Source organism: Prunus persica, chromosome G6 (genome assembly GCF_000346465.2).
Source record: "Prunus persica cultivar Lovell chromosome G6, Prunus_persica_NCBIv2, whole genome shotgun sequence".
Classification (NCBI taxonomy): Eukaryota; Viridiplantae; Streptophyta; class Magnoliopsida; order Rosales; family Rosaceae; genus Prunus; species Prunus persica.
This window is the reverse complement of record NC_034014.1, coordinates 7,860,826-7,875,516: the sequence shown is the minus strand read 5'-3', so window position 1 is coordinate 7,875,516 and position 14,691 is coordinate 7,860,826.

The window sequence follows — 14,691 nt, the reverse complement described above, 5'->3', positions numbered from 1 at the left end:
TTATTAATGACTGCACTCGCTTAACATGGGTGTATTTGATGAAAAATAAACATGATGTTGCTTCTATTCTTCCTGTATTTTGTGTCATGCTGTCTACTCAGTTTCATGTTCAAGTCAAAGTGTTTCAGACTGATAACGAAGGTGAATATGTGAATAATACATTGACCTGTTTCTTCCGTGATCAAGGTATTATTCACCAAACTACTACTCCATTCACTCCTCAGCAGAATGGACTGTCTGAACACAAGAATCGTTAGTTACTTAAAGTTGCCCGCTCCCTTATGTTAGGTATGTCTGTTCCCCATCACCTTTGGGGTCATGCTATTTTGGTCGCGGCCAATGTGATTAACTGTACTCCTAGTAGGGTTCTTGATTTTAAGACTCCACTTGATGTGTTGTGTGATCATACTTCTCCAATTACAGTCTCTAAGTTGCCTATGAAGGTGTTTGGGTGTGTTGCCTATGTTCATGTCTACTCCCATCAATGAAGTAAACTTGATTCATGTGTTCTACGTTGTGTCTTCATTGGCTATTCCACTACTTAGAATGGTTATTAATGCTATCATCCTCATATCCATAAGGTGCATGTTACTTTGGACGTAACCTTCCATGAAGACGTGCCATATTATATTTCTCCCTTCTCTCCAATTCATGGGCAAAGGGGGAGTGACTTGGAGAGTCATGGAGTGGAAGATCTTGGACTTGATGATGCATGTGAAGATATTGCTCACACGGAGAAAACGATCAGTCGCTTAGGTCTGGAACTGAAGACAATATGCAATGCTTCAAAACGATCGATCGCTAAGATGGTCACAACCGGTTGCTTGGGTCTGGAACTGAAGATGATACGCACGGCTTCAAAATGACCGGTCGCCTCTTGCTATTTTTGATGGGTCTATCGCTACTTCTGAAGAACGTGATAGTGATTCTTGTGTAGATGAGTTCGATGCAAGACCCCCTTCTGCCCTGTCGTTGTCCCAATCAACTCATGACAATAGTGTGAGGTAATTTTTTATGACGTGTCTACTTATCAATTACTTCTACGAACTACTCGTGGGAAGCCTAAATATAATATTCTCTTGATATACATGCCAAGTCCAAATATTCCATTAGCCATTATGTGTCAACTCATTGTTTATTTAAGTCATATGCATCATATTTGTGTCAATTATCTAGTGTATGTGTGCCAACTAAGTTGCAAGATGCTTTATCTGATCTGAAATGGGTGGATGCAATGAATGTTGAGATGGAAGAGATGGAAACCTTGAACAAGAATGCCTCTTGGGAGTTAGTTCCTTTACTGAAAGGAAAGAAAGTTGTTGGATGCAGATAGGTGTTTACTTTGAAGGATAAGGCTGACGGTTTCATTGACTGTTACAAGGCGAGATTGGTAGCGAAGGGCTATACACAAACATATTGACAGGACCCGCCCTGAAATTCCTTGGAACCCAGGACGAATCCCGTCTTGTTATCGACATCACCCCGATGCCGGGAAGACTTACTAAAAACTGAGACTCTCTACCAAAAATTTGGTAGAATCTCCCCTGTAAATTGAACAATTCCAACAAAAATCAACATGCATAATATACAATATAAACCCAACCTGCAGCATGCTTTCTACATACAACCATACACACAAAATGGCCTCCGGCCTCACTAGTAAAATCTAACATAGGCAATAACAGAACATCTAACAGATTTAGTTTACAACAACAGTTGAGTAGAAGGAAATTACTCAAATCCTAATCTACAGATGTAAACGGTTCGGACTTCGAACACCACTTGTAACCTTCCTGGAGGTACTACTATCTGGGGGGCACAAAACAGAAAACATGTGAGTGGACAAAAACAATGTTTGCATTTAAAACAACATAATAACCTCATCGTGTAAAAATAATGCCCAAAGCATGCAGATTCATAACTCATATTTAATATTCGAAACCATTAATCTCTGAAAACTCTTTAAAACCACAAACCACTCAATCCATAAACTTCATTCCCAAAATTATACTACTCTTCCCAACCCACTACACATACTCTAATTGCTTTACACTCACACCTGTATATAGATATAAATATATAAATATAAATATACAATATACTCATCACACTACCTAGGTACCGGGGAAACAATCCAACCGAGGGATTGTTTGACTAGCCCGTGGGATTTCCAGATGCTATCCTGCATCTAGGGATGAGTGGTCCAACCGGGGGACGAAACTCCATAGCTCACATGCCGGAAATACCAACACCACGTGTAGCTCCAATACTAAGTCCTACGCGCGCAAACTACATCATCACACACCGGAACTACCAACGCCATATGTGATGATTCCAAGCAATGTACATAGTCTTCCCATACGCCGGAACTACCAACGCCACATATGGGAAGTGTCTCACATGCCGGAACTACCAATGCCACGTATGAGACTAATAATCAAGGGATGGTACTTACATAGTGTAATCATACATCTTCTCTCAACAACCCCACATACTCAAATTCTTCCACAATCTAACTTCAACAACCCAAGTACTCCATACATATAGACAATATAGATAGAATTTTCCAAAATCCATATAAACATACTCACGATACTCAAATATATCAACACCCAAAATATATTGCCAAAGGTTATAAGAACATCAAATTCCTCAACCAAACACATAATATATCCCATATACCATTTAAAACATATGCATAAATCTTTTATTAATAAAACCATGCATATGATTGAAAACAAAGTCCACTCAGAAATAGTCCCAAGTTGTCGACCCTGAGAGGGTCCCGCCTGCTATGTACGTGCGGTCGGAGCACCTATTTCGAGATACGAACCCTTAATTAATATAACACACTTCGAAGCAGAAATCACAAATTAAATACTTAAATCCCCAAGTTCCTAGTGCGTGTACGTTGAACGAGGTATTCTAAGGTTCATCTACGTGTTAGGAAATACGTCTTGAAAGTTTGATCTGAAAAAGACAGTTATCGAAAACCACAACTTCGAATTATTGAATCGGAACATCTGGAGCTCCGATTCACGATCCGCGAATCCTACATGTTTCTAAGAGTGCCTAGATCAACATAATTTAATTTGGAGACGATCCAACCGTTAGAACATATCGAACCTAGATAACGCATAATATGCGAAAATCTGTTCGATAGTCAAACGACATCCGAATTGAAATCCGAGCACACCTACGCGCTCATGACAACGTGAGGATTACAACAGGGCAAAACGTGACTTCACCACCCTTGCCCACGCGTTGCCACAGGCGCCGGCAGCAAGTGGGTGTAGAGAAATTTCCAGCGACGGAAAAAAACTCCACACCACCGGTCACCCTTCCTACCCTATATTCAACTACAGGGAGGTCCAATTCGGATGGCAACCGGCTGGAATTTCACTTTGAAATCCGGCCAAAACCTAGATTTTCAAATCGGTTTTTCAAACTCAAAATCGATCCAATACTAAGCAACAGACAGCTAGAACAAGTAAAAAGATGAAGAACCCTCACCTGTTTCACCTGGATTGAATGGCGGAGGCGGCGGTGCAACAATGGAGGAAATCTCTGATTGAACCAATCGATATTGTCAACTGGATTCGAGGTTTCCAACAGAGATTTCAAGTGCGGCGTGACAGGGACGTCAAGTTGGTTCTAACGTGACCAGTCTCACATCCAACCGTGGCCGGTGCTGCTAGAATTGTAGAGAGAGAGTCAGTGACTGTTTCGGGGAGAGAGAGAGAGAGAGAGGAGAGAGAAAGGAACGTGCGCGCAAGGAGAGAGAAGGGAGGTTTCTGATTTTTCTACTCCCAACTTCAAAATATTTACAATTTTGCCACTGAACTTATTTTTATCGTTATTTCTTCGTTACAACTCCAATTCAAGCCTACCGCATGTCTACGGACTTGTCTCAATACGACTAACCCAAAAATACCAATCACTGCCTCAAACTCTTTCTGAATAAGAAAATGACCAAATTACCCTTACCCCAGGGGTAAATTCGTAAATTCACTTAAATAAATTAAATGGGTAATTAAATTTGAGGTCGAGGTGTTACACATATGGAGTGGATTACATAGAGACCTTTGCTCCAATAGCAAAGCTCAAGACTATACGTGTACGCTTGTCCTTCGCTGCTAATTATGACTGGCCTTTATTGCAGTTTAATGTCAAGAATGCATTCTTGCATGGTGACCTCAAGGAAGAAATATACATGGATCTTCCTGGTATCCATGTGACCTCCAAGGAGGATGTCATGTGTAAACTGCAGAAATCCTTGTATGGATTAAAGCAGTCTCCAATAACATGGTTTGGGAGGTTTGCTGCATCTATGAAGAAGTTTGGGTATGTACAGAGTAACTCGGACCATACTTTTTTTCTAAAGCGTCATAAAGGTAAATTGACAACTTTAATTATTTATGTTGATGATATAATTGTGACTAGAAATGATCAGACAAAAATGCAAAATCTTCATAAGTATCTGACTTTCGAGTTTGAGATGAAATCATTAGGTGACTTGAAATACTTTCTTGGGATTTAAGTTGCCAGATCTAAGCATGGTATCTTTCTATTCCAAAGGAAGTGTGTTATGGATTTACTTGCAGAAACTGGAATGTTGGATTGTAAACTAATTGATACCCCTAGTGAACAAAATCAAGTTTGGGTTATATTCTGATCAAATCCCTACTAATAAAAAGTGTTATCAACGACTTGTGAGGAAATTGATTTATTTAGCTCATATACTTCCTGACATTGCATATGCAGTGAGTATAGTGAGTAGTTTATGCATTCTCCTAATAAAGATCATATGGGAGCTGTGATGCATATTTTAAGGTATCTAAAAGTAACTCCTAGCAAGGGGTTAATGTTTTTCAAGTATGGTTATACAGATATGGAAGGGTATACGGATGCTGATTGGGCTGGTTCAGCCACTTATAAGCATTCTGCGTCTGGATATTTCACGTTTGTTGGTGGTAATCTTGTTACTTGGAGAACTACGAAATAAAAGGTGGTGTCTTGATCTAGTGCCGAGGCCGAGTATCGTGGGATGGCTCAAAGTGTGCGAGTTACTATGGTTGAGGAGATTGTTAAGAGATCTTGGTTTTAGGCCACAGAAACCCATGGATTTATATTGTGACAATAAGGCTGCAATTGCGATTGCTCATAACCCTATGCAACATGATTGTACAAAGCATGTGGAGGTTGATTGAAATTTCATTAAAGAGAAGTTGGATGCAAATATTGTTTCCTTCATGTTCATAAGTTCTAAGTATCAGTTAGCCAATGTTCTTATGAAAGCTGTTTCTACCAGTACGTAACTTCTTTGCTCCAACTTAAGGGGGAATGTTAGTGAGATCCTAGTTTAATTAGGAGATTTACTTCCTAGTTTATTAGAATTCTATTTATTTCCTTTTGTACAGATATTATGTAATTAGGATTTTATCTTATTTCCTAGTATAACCCTACTAAGGTTCGTAACCTTGTATTATAAATACCTCCTTTAGGAGAATGAAATATAACCTGAAAATATTCTACCCATATTATTTGATAGAGTAAGGGTGAGAGAAAAGAGAGCTAGGGTTTTTGTGAGAGCTAAGGGGGTTCTTGATTGTAACCAAAGTTATTCATACATACTAGTGAATTCCTCAGGTGGATCACCAAGAGAACGTAGGCACGAGTCCGAATCTCTATAAATCTTTATGTTCTTGAGTGTGTTTTCTTTCTCTCTTCGGTGTGTGTGTTTTATCTCAAGGGGTTTATGTATGTGCCGTCGCATAATCCATCAAAGACAAGGTCTTGGAGTGTTTTTGTATAACATGTAAAACGTGGGCCACAAATTATCTCTTTCTCTGTTATTTTGTAAGGCTATATATAGCCAGTCAAGTTGTTTAATTCAATAAGAGAACATTCTCCAAATTTGCTTGTGTTTACTAAACAAACACCCAGTTCTTAACACAGGGCGCCATTCACGATGTGATGTTTGTGAAAATTTCATTCAGCTGGTCTTGTTGAGTCTAGGCTACATCCTTTCTGGCTACAAAAATCATGTCCCTCTCATCAACACGACGGAACTCCCAAGTGTTGTACCTGTGGAAGATTACAGCCAATAAGGAAAACCAGATATGAATATGATATACTTAATGATGGTGGGAAAAAATCTGTGCCTAATTTTTGCAATGAATCCCACATGTGTCGGGACATTTAGATATATACTTGCTGTGTTAAAATCAAGTTATTTATATTTGCCACTAATTCATTTTGTTTAATCAGTTGAGAAGGATTGAAAATCTGGACCTCTAACAACATTGAGATGATCATGGTACTTGTGAACTTAATTCTTAGACTGTTAGATACTAAGACTAGTTGAATTTGTATGTGTGAAGAAAGAGGATGATCATATGGGTTACTAGGTATGTTGTTATGCCCGTTTTGCTATCAGAAAGGGGATGATCATGTTGTATTTTTAGTTGTATGCCCGTTTTGTGTTGTAACTTCTGGTTTTAGTTTTGTAACAGAATCAGAATTGCATGGACTGATGATGTGCTATACAAACTGATAAAAACAAAATTTTCAGATTATACATACATATAATACTTTCTACAATTATATATGCTTGAATTATGTATAGGGATCGGTGCAGTTTTTGCCTTATGGATTACTCTAGTTGTTTGGCCTTGTTGAATATTCCAGGACCTTACTTAAATAAAGCCTTTTGTTCTGTCTTCTGTGATTTAGAAAGAAAAAAATTTCCTTAACCAATGACGGGGTAAGAAAGGAAAAGCTTGAGAGCTGAAATCTCAAAGAGCGGAGAGAAAGGGTGGACCCATTTTCCACTCCCTCACCAAAGTCAAACAACATCTCTTCGTATGTCTCTTCTTTGGTTCCACCAACACACCCCTGCCGCCCTCTCATAATTTTTCTCTATGTTCTTCTTCGATCTCTCTCTCTGCGATTTTCAAATTCCTTGTTCCAGTTTCACTTTCGTGCCATTTACGATCTTGCTTGTATTAATTGACAGATTTGTATAGCAATCTTACAGGTTATTTCAGCATATGAAATAGTATGCAGTTTTATATGTTCTTTTTCTCTCTAATATTCTACCAAAAGTTCGTATCTTTTGTGTTTCTAGCAGATTACTTGGAACCACTGCCGAATGGCTATTAGTAGCCAAAGAGCCTCCACTTCTGCTCCTTCAGCTTCTCCATGGAAATACCATGTGTTCTTGAGTTTTAGGGGCATAGACACTCGCAGGCGTTTTACGGCTCATCTATGTCACAGATTGTGGTTTCGCTCAATTACAACTTTCAGGGACGACAATGAACTTGTAAGAGGTACAGCTATTTCACCAAATCTACTGAGAGCAATCGAAGAATCACGGATTGCGATCGTTATCCTCTCACCAAACTACGCTTCTTCATCCTGGTGCCTAGATGAGGTTTCAAATATCGTTGAGTGCAAGGACGTGGACACCATTCTACCAATTTTTTATGATGTAGATCCTACTGATGTCCGAAAACAAATGGGAACTTTTGCGGAAGCCTTCAACAAGCACAAAAAGAACTTTAAAAAAGACAAAGCAAAGGTACAACGCTGGAGAGCTGCTCTTACAAAAGTCAGTAATATCTCTGGCTGGATTTCAAAAGATAGGTAAGCATGAACAAATGCACAGGAATTAGTTTTTTCAAATTATGCTTCATATATGTAATCTCACCAGATGGTTTTTTCTTGGTTGTAGAGATGAGAGCGAACTTATCAATGAAATTGTGGAAGAAGTGTGTAACAAAGTGCATCCTACAATATTCACATTGCCAGGTTCCTCAACAACGTTTGTGGGAATTGATTTTAGACTGAAGAAAATAGAATTGCTATTAGATCGTGAGGCAAAAGATGTTCGCTTTATAGGGATATGGGGGGATGGTGGCACAGGTAAGACGACTATCGCAAAACTTGTTTATGATAGAATTTTCCATCACTTCGATGTTAGCTACTTTCTTCCTAATGTCAGAGGAGTTTATGCTGCACATGGTCTTATTCATTTACAAAAACGACTTCTTTCCCCAATCTTGAAGGAAAGAGTTAATGAAGTTTGGGATGTTCATAGCGGAGCCACTATGACCAAGTACTGTTTATGTAATAAAAAAGTGCTTCTCGTTATTGATGATGCGGATCAGTTAAACCAACTGGAAGTACTGGCCGGAAACAAAGACTGGTTTGGTTTGGGGAGCAGAATCATTATTACAACCAGACAGGAACATCTGTTGATCGAACATCACATAGAGGTAAGATACGAGCTCTTGGAATTACAAGACAGTGAAGATTTAGATGAGCCTGAAGGAGATCTTAACTTGCAACTGCCTAAGAAGCTGCCTAATTCAATCGAAGATCGAAAAGATGAGTCTCAACGAAAATATGATGAACCCACCAAAGTTCAGTCGAAGAACGATGAACAAGTTGGCAAAGTTCCCAATGCTGTTGAAGACTGTGTGAACATGGATTCTCCTCCTAAAGTCAAGGTCTGTGTTGGGTGCAAGCAGAATATTAAGGATAGGAAATATTATAGAAATGGGAAGGGTACTCATCAGTGGCATCCACATTGTTTTCGTTGTCATGCTTGCAGTCTTCCAATTACTGAATTTTTGATGCATGAGAATCATCCTTACCACAGACTCTGCCACAGGGAGCGGCATTTACGATGTGGTGTTTGTGAAAATTTAATCCCATTAAATTCAGATGGTACTGTGTTGTATAGCCTACATCCTATCTCGCTACAAAGATCCTGTCCCAAACATGAGGACGACGGAACTCCTAGATGTTGTGGTTGTGCAAGAATAAAGCCTAGGAACACCATATATTATTTACTTAATGATGGTCGGCATCAATGTCTGGAGTGCCGGGACACGGCCATTACGGAAGCTGACCAATGCGAAGCCCTTTTCCTTGAAATACAAAAAGAGTTTGATTTGAAATTTCAAGAGAAAAAATTTCTAATACACTTCGTCGAGAAAACAGAATTCTTAAAAGTGAGTGAACATATTTTATTGAGCGGGAAGCCCCCTGAAGTAACAGCAATTAAGATACTGAGTGGTCTTCCTAGGCTGAGGACAGGGCTCACTATGGTTCGGACTATGATGGGAGCATGGCTAGAGGTTAAATGTTGTCGAATTCGAAATATGAGCCCACAGGTTAAAATTGATATGAGCCAAGTGTTGGCCCATATGTGGCTGGAATTTGTGATGAATTCTGGGTCAGACTTTGAGAAGAAGCTTGGTAACTTTTATCAACGCCGAATTGAGTCAGATAGTGGGGAAGGGTTCAGGTTGGGTAGAAAAGCAGTACTCAAGCATGGTCTAAGACAGACCCTTGACCATATTGCGATGACAGGAAGCCTTCCACTTGTGGATTGATATTAATTAAGTTAACAAATCCTATTAATGTCAATCAACATTTTTGCAGAACTAAAGTTGTTTTTGTCTTGAAATGCATGTTATTGATGAGACGCCCATTTCCAAGGTTTGAACTAACATATATTTCTTTTTCTTTTTTTCTTTTTTTTATACGAGCAATATTAGAGGCTTCAAACACATACAAGACCTTAGGTATATAGGCGACTGTTCTTAACCACTTGAGCTACAAGCACTTTGCAACTAACATGTATTTCTAACATACATATATTTGCTCCTAATTTGAAACACAGGGCAAAAAAAAAAAAAAAATACACATGCTTAAACAATCAAACATATGGTTTCCAAAATTAGATACATGAAGCTTTTATTCACATGAAACACCAATATACTATGTGCATTATGTGAACTGTAAGCACATCAATACATTTAGTCCTCCTTATTTATTTATTTATAAGGAAACTAAAAATCCTTATAAATAAATAAATAAATAATCAATGCGAAAATTTCACCCAAAAATTGTAAAGCAAGCCAGGTTGGTATGAACAAGATTCATACAAAATCGACATGTGGGCACACAACATGTGTCATGTTGTATTGTATGGGCCAAAATATATAGTTCACCAACTATGGTAGAACAAACGTGAAACGGTTTAAGCAAGAAAACAATATGAAGTCAACAAAGACCGTAAAAAAATGTCCCGAAACTATTTTTTAAAAGGCTTAAAAGACACTGAGTGCTATCAATTTATTTTGCCGTCTTTAGGAATTGAAGTACCTATTGTGGTATAGATTATACTCTTCTCTTAATAAGAAAAAATGTTGGCAGAATCACATTAAATTTGTTCAAATTATGTAAAATTTGGAAGTTACTCACAGCATCACATTAAGTTTTCCTTTTTTTTTTGCAAAATTGGGTGCTATATCGATCGTTTGGCCATAGAACCATAGAAAATAGAAGAAAAACTCCTCTTCAATTTTATTAAAATGCCATATAGAAAGTCAAACAACATCTCTACGTCTCTTCTTTGGTTTCACCAACACACAAGGTATATGCCCGTTTTGTTGTAACTTCTGGTTATAAACTGATAAAAACAAAATTTAAGATTATACATACATACAATACGTTCTACAATTATATATATGTATAGGGATCGGTGCCCTTTTTGCCTTATGGATTACATTAGTTGTTTGGCCTTGCTGAATATTCCAGGACCTTAATTAATTAAAGCCCTTGCTTTGTCTTCTGTAATTCAGAACCACCAAAATAAAATGATCTTGCATTTAACTCATCATTAACAGAAACATATTTTCTATCAAGTTCATAACATATAAAACAATATGGAATGATTCCTTTCACATCCAATGCAGATATCAATTTTGGTAGGGGATTTTTAGCTCATCTATCAGTAATCCCACCTAGAAAAGTACTTAGAGCAACTCCAGCGAGGAGCCCTAGCCTCTGTCTTGGGGAGTTTGGGTCAAAAAGCTGTTTTCAGCAACAAACTGAAGCCCGGGCGCAAGGTGGGACCCAGCAACCTGGGCTGGCCCAAGAGCAAGTCTGGCCCGAGCTCCAGCCTGAATTTTAGTGTTGATGTCAGCTAGCTACAGTGCCGCCACAGTGCTACAGTGTGCTACAGTGCCGCAACGCTACAGTCACGTGTCGCACTCTGGGCTCTCCGATCAGATTTTTTTTCTCCAATCCAACGGCAGCCAATTTTTGTGCAATAAAAAAATTTAAAAAAAATCGAAATTTTTTTAAAAAAATACCAAAAAATTTACTGAATTTTTTTTTCTATAAATACCAAAATTTTATCCGATTGAGATATGAATTTTATAATAAATATTGACACGTACGAACCCAAAAATCTTATCCGCAAATATTATCCAAATTAATTGTTTAGGTAAACAAATTTGTGAAAAAATAAAAAAATGAATAGTATTTGCCATTTGCCATGGCAACGGGTGGAAACACACAATACTATTTGCAAGGGCAACTACTATTCACGTGAATAGTGGTTGCCCTAGCTCCCCATTTGCCATGGCAAAAGGCAAATGGGTGGAATTGCTAGGCTCTAACTATTGTCAGAGCTAAGATTTCATGTGTGAGGCCTCTTTCTCACAAAGTGTAAACAATAAAAAATTCGAACTATCACAGCATCATATATATCAAATACATATAAAAAAATCATATTGTCTATTCATTGCAGTCATAATTGTTCTCGATAGGTTTTCATATTTTGAAATCGTTGCATAATAGCTTCGTCATCTATACTATTTCTCAATAAATGCAGCAAAACAATCATTCATCTACTAATTCAAGCTTTGATTGACAGGACCCGCCCCGAAATTTCCCGAAGACCGAGGCGGACCCCGTCTTGATCCCGACATCATCCCGATGCCGGGCCCACCTATTAAATAATCGAGACTTTCTACCAAAATTTTGGCAGAGTCTCCCCTGTAATTTAAGCATTCCCAACAAAATTTATACTCAACCTGCAATATACACACAAAATAATAATAATCCCAACCAGCAGCATGCTTTCATACAACTACAAGTCATACTAGAGTGGCCTCCGGCCTCACAAGTAAAATCTATCATGGCAATACAGAGCATCTACTGAATTTAGATTACAAGAACAGATGAGTAGAAGAATTTACACAGTTCCTAATTTAAAAGATGCACCGATTCCGCTTCGTACACCACTTGCACTTCCAAGAGCAACTACTGGCTGGGGGGCGCAAAACAGAAAACATGTGAGTGGACAAAAATCAGATTTGCAGTTAAAAACAACATAATAACCCCACCGTGTAAAAATAATGCACAAGTCATGCAGTTTCACAATCCAATAATTAATTTACTCAAAACATGTTTCATTAAAACTCTTCTAAAACATCAGTTATCTCTTTCTAAAAAGAACCTCATCCTCTCAAACTTACCACTCCTGTCAAACTATTAAACAAACACTAATTCCTTACACACTCAACTATACATATTCAAATAAATATACATATATAAATATATATATAAATGACTATAAATAGCTATACGATATACTCATCACACCACCTAGGTACCGGGGAAAACAATCCAACTGGGGGATCGTTTGACTAGTCCGCAGGATTTTCAGGTGCTATCCTGCGTCTAGGGATGAGCGGTCCAACCGGGGGACAAAACTCCAAAGCTCACACACCGGAACATCCAACGCCATGTGTAGCTCTCAAACTATGTCCTACGCGCGCAGACTGGATCATCACACACCGGAACATCCAACGCCATGGTGATGACCCCAAACTCTATACACAGTCTTTCCGTACGCCGGAACATCCAACGCCGTATACGGAAAGTGTCTCACCCGCCGGAACATCCAACGCCGCGAGTGAGACTAGTAACTGGGGAAGGTACTTACGTAGTGTAATCACACAACTCCTCTCTAATCACATTCTTCCATATCACCCTCCAACAACCCAAATATCTCCTCTAAAAGAATATATATCAAAATATACTTCCCCACAACCTATACATGAAATACACTCTCAAAACCCAAAAGGCCAAACTCATAATATATTGCCAATTGCTATACACCCATCAAATTTAATTCATGTATATAATATATAAAATCCATGAGCCATTAAAACATTATGCAAAATCTTTCATTAATTAAAACCAGGCATATGATTAAAACAAAGTCCACTCACAAGTATTTCCTCGCTGCCTGACCACGTGAAGGTCCTGCTTGCTGCGTGCGTGCAGACGAAATACCTATTTCGAGATATGAACTGTTAATTAATATAAAAACCACGTCCAAGCGGAAATTACAAATTAAATACTTAACTCCCCAAATTTCCCATACGTGCACGTTGAGGAAGGCATCCTAAGGTTCGATTACAGGTTTAGGAAGCGTTCACAATTTTCCTGTTATCGCTAACCCGCAAATTTTGCATTATTGAATCGGAACATCCGGGGCTCCGATTCAGAATTCGTGAAGTCCCATAAGGTCCTAGAAATTCCTAGAACAACATATTTTAATTCGGGAAAGATCTAACGGTTGGAACTTATCGAACCAGGATAACGCACAATATGCGAAAATCCGTTCGATAGCCAAACGACATCCGAATCGAGATCCGCGAATTCCTATGCGCTCGTGACAACCTAAGGATCTCATCGGGCTAATTTACATTCTCACCAGACTCGCCCACGCGCCGCCACATGCTCCGGCAGCGCGTGAGTGTGCAAAGTAATTCCGGTGACAGAAAAACTCCACACCCGAGCTCACCCTTCCTACCCTAGCTTCTACTCGAGGTCAGAATCACTTCATTCAACTACGAGAAGCTCCAATTCGGCCGGCAACTGGCCGGAATTTCATTTTGAAATTCGGCACAAAACCTAGGTTTTCTAATCGATCTCTTAGGCAACGAATCGGTCCAAACCTATACACCCAACAGCTAGAACTCGAAAAATGGATGAGAACCCATACCTCAATCACCGGGTTTGGGCGGCGGAGGCGGCGGCGCTACGGCGGAACAGCTTCGGTTTAAAACCGTCGAGCTCGCGGCCGGAATCCGTGGTTTCCGACGGGGAAAACGGGCAGAGCTTGACCGGGGCGACGAGACGAGTCGAACGGGACCGATCTCGGGTCCTGCCGTGGCCGGAACTGAGAGAACCGAGGAGAGAGAGAGTGAACGTCGGGGAGAGAGAGAGACTGAGGAGAGAGAGAGTGTCGCGCGCGAAGAGAGAGAGAGAACTAAGAAAAATCTGATTTTTACCAAACTTTTTTGAAATATTTACAAGTTTGCCACTGACACTATTTTGCCCGTAACTTTTTCGTTACAATCCCGATTCAAGCCTACCGCGTGTCTACGAATTCGTCTCAGTACCATCTACCCAGAAATGCCACTCGTGGTCCCAAAATCCTTCCGAAGAAGAAAGTGACCAATTTACTCCTATCCCAAGGGTAAATTCGTAATTTTATATAAATCGATTAAAATAAACATTTAAATTGGAGTCGGGGTGTTACATTGATTTTCTTTTGAAGAATCTTTGCATAACTGAAAAAACATATATTGACTAAATTTAAATTGAAAAAAGTACGAACATCTTCTCAAACTTATAACCAACAGAGAATCATATATAAACAAAAATGGGTATTAGAGTTTATGGCGCTTGTATCTAGCATGCCATTACTAACAGAAAAACATAGCGTGCACTAAAACATAGAGTGCAACATATGCATGTCGTAAATGGCGCGTTGTAAATACTTAGTGTTCTTGTAGTGTAATAAAATTAAAT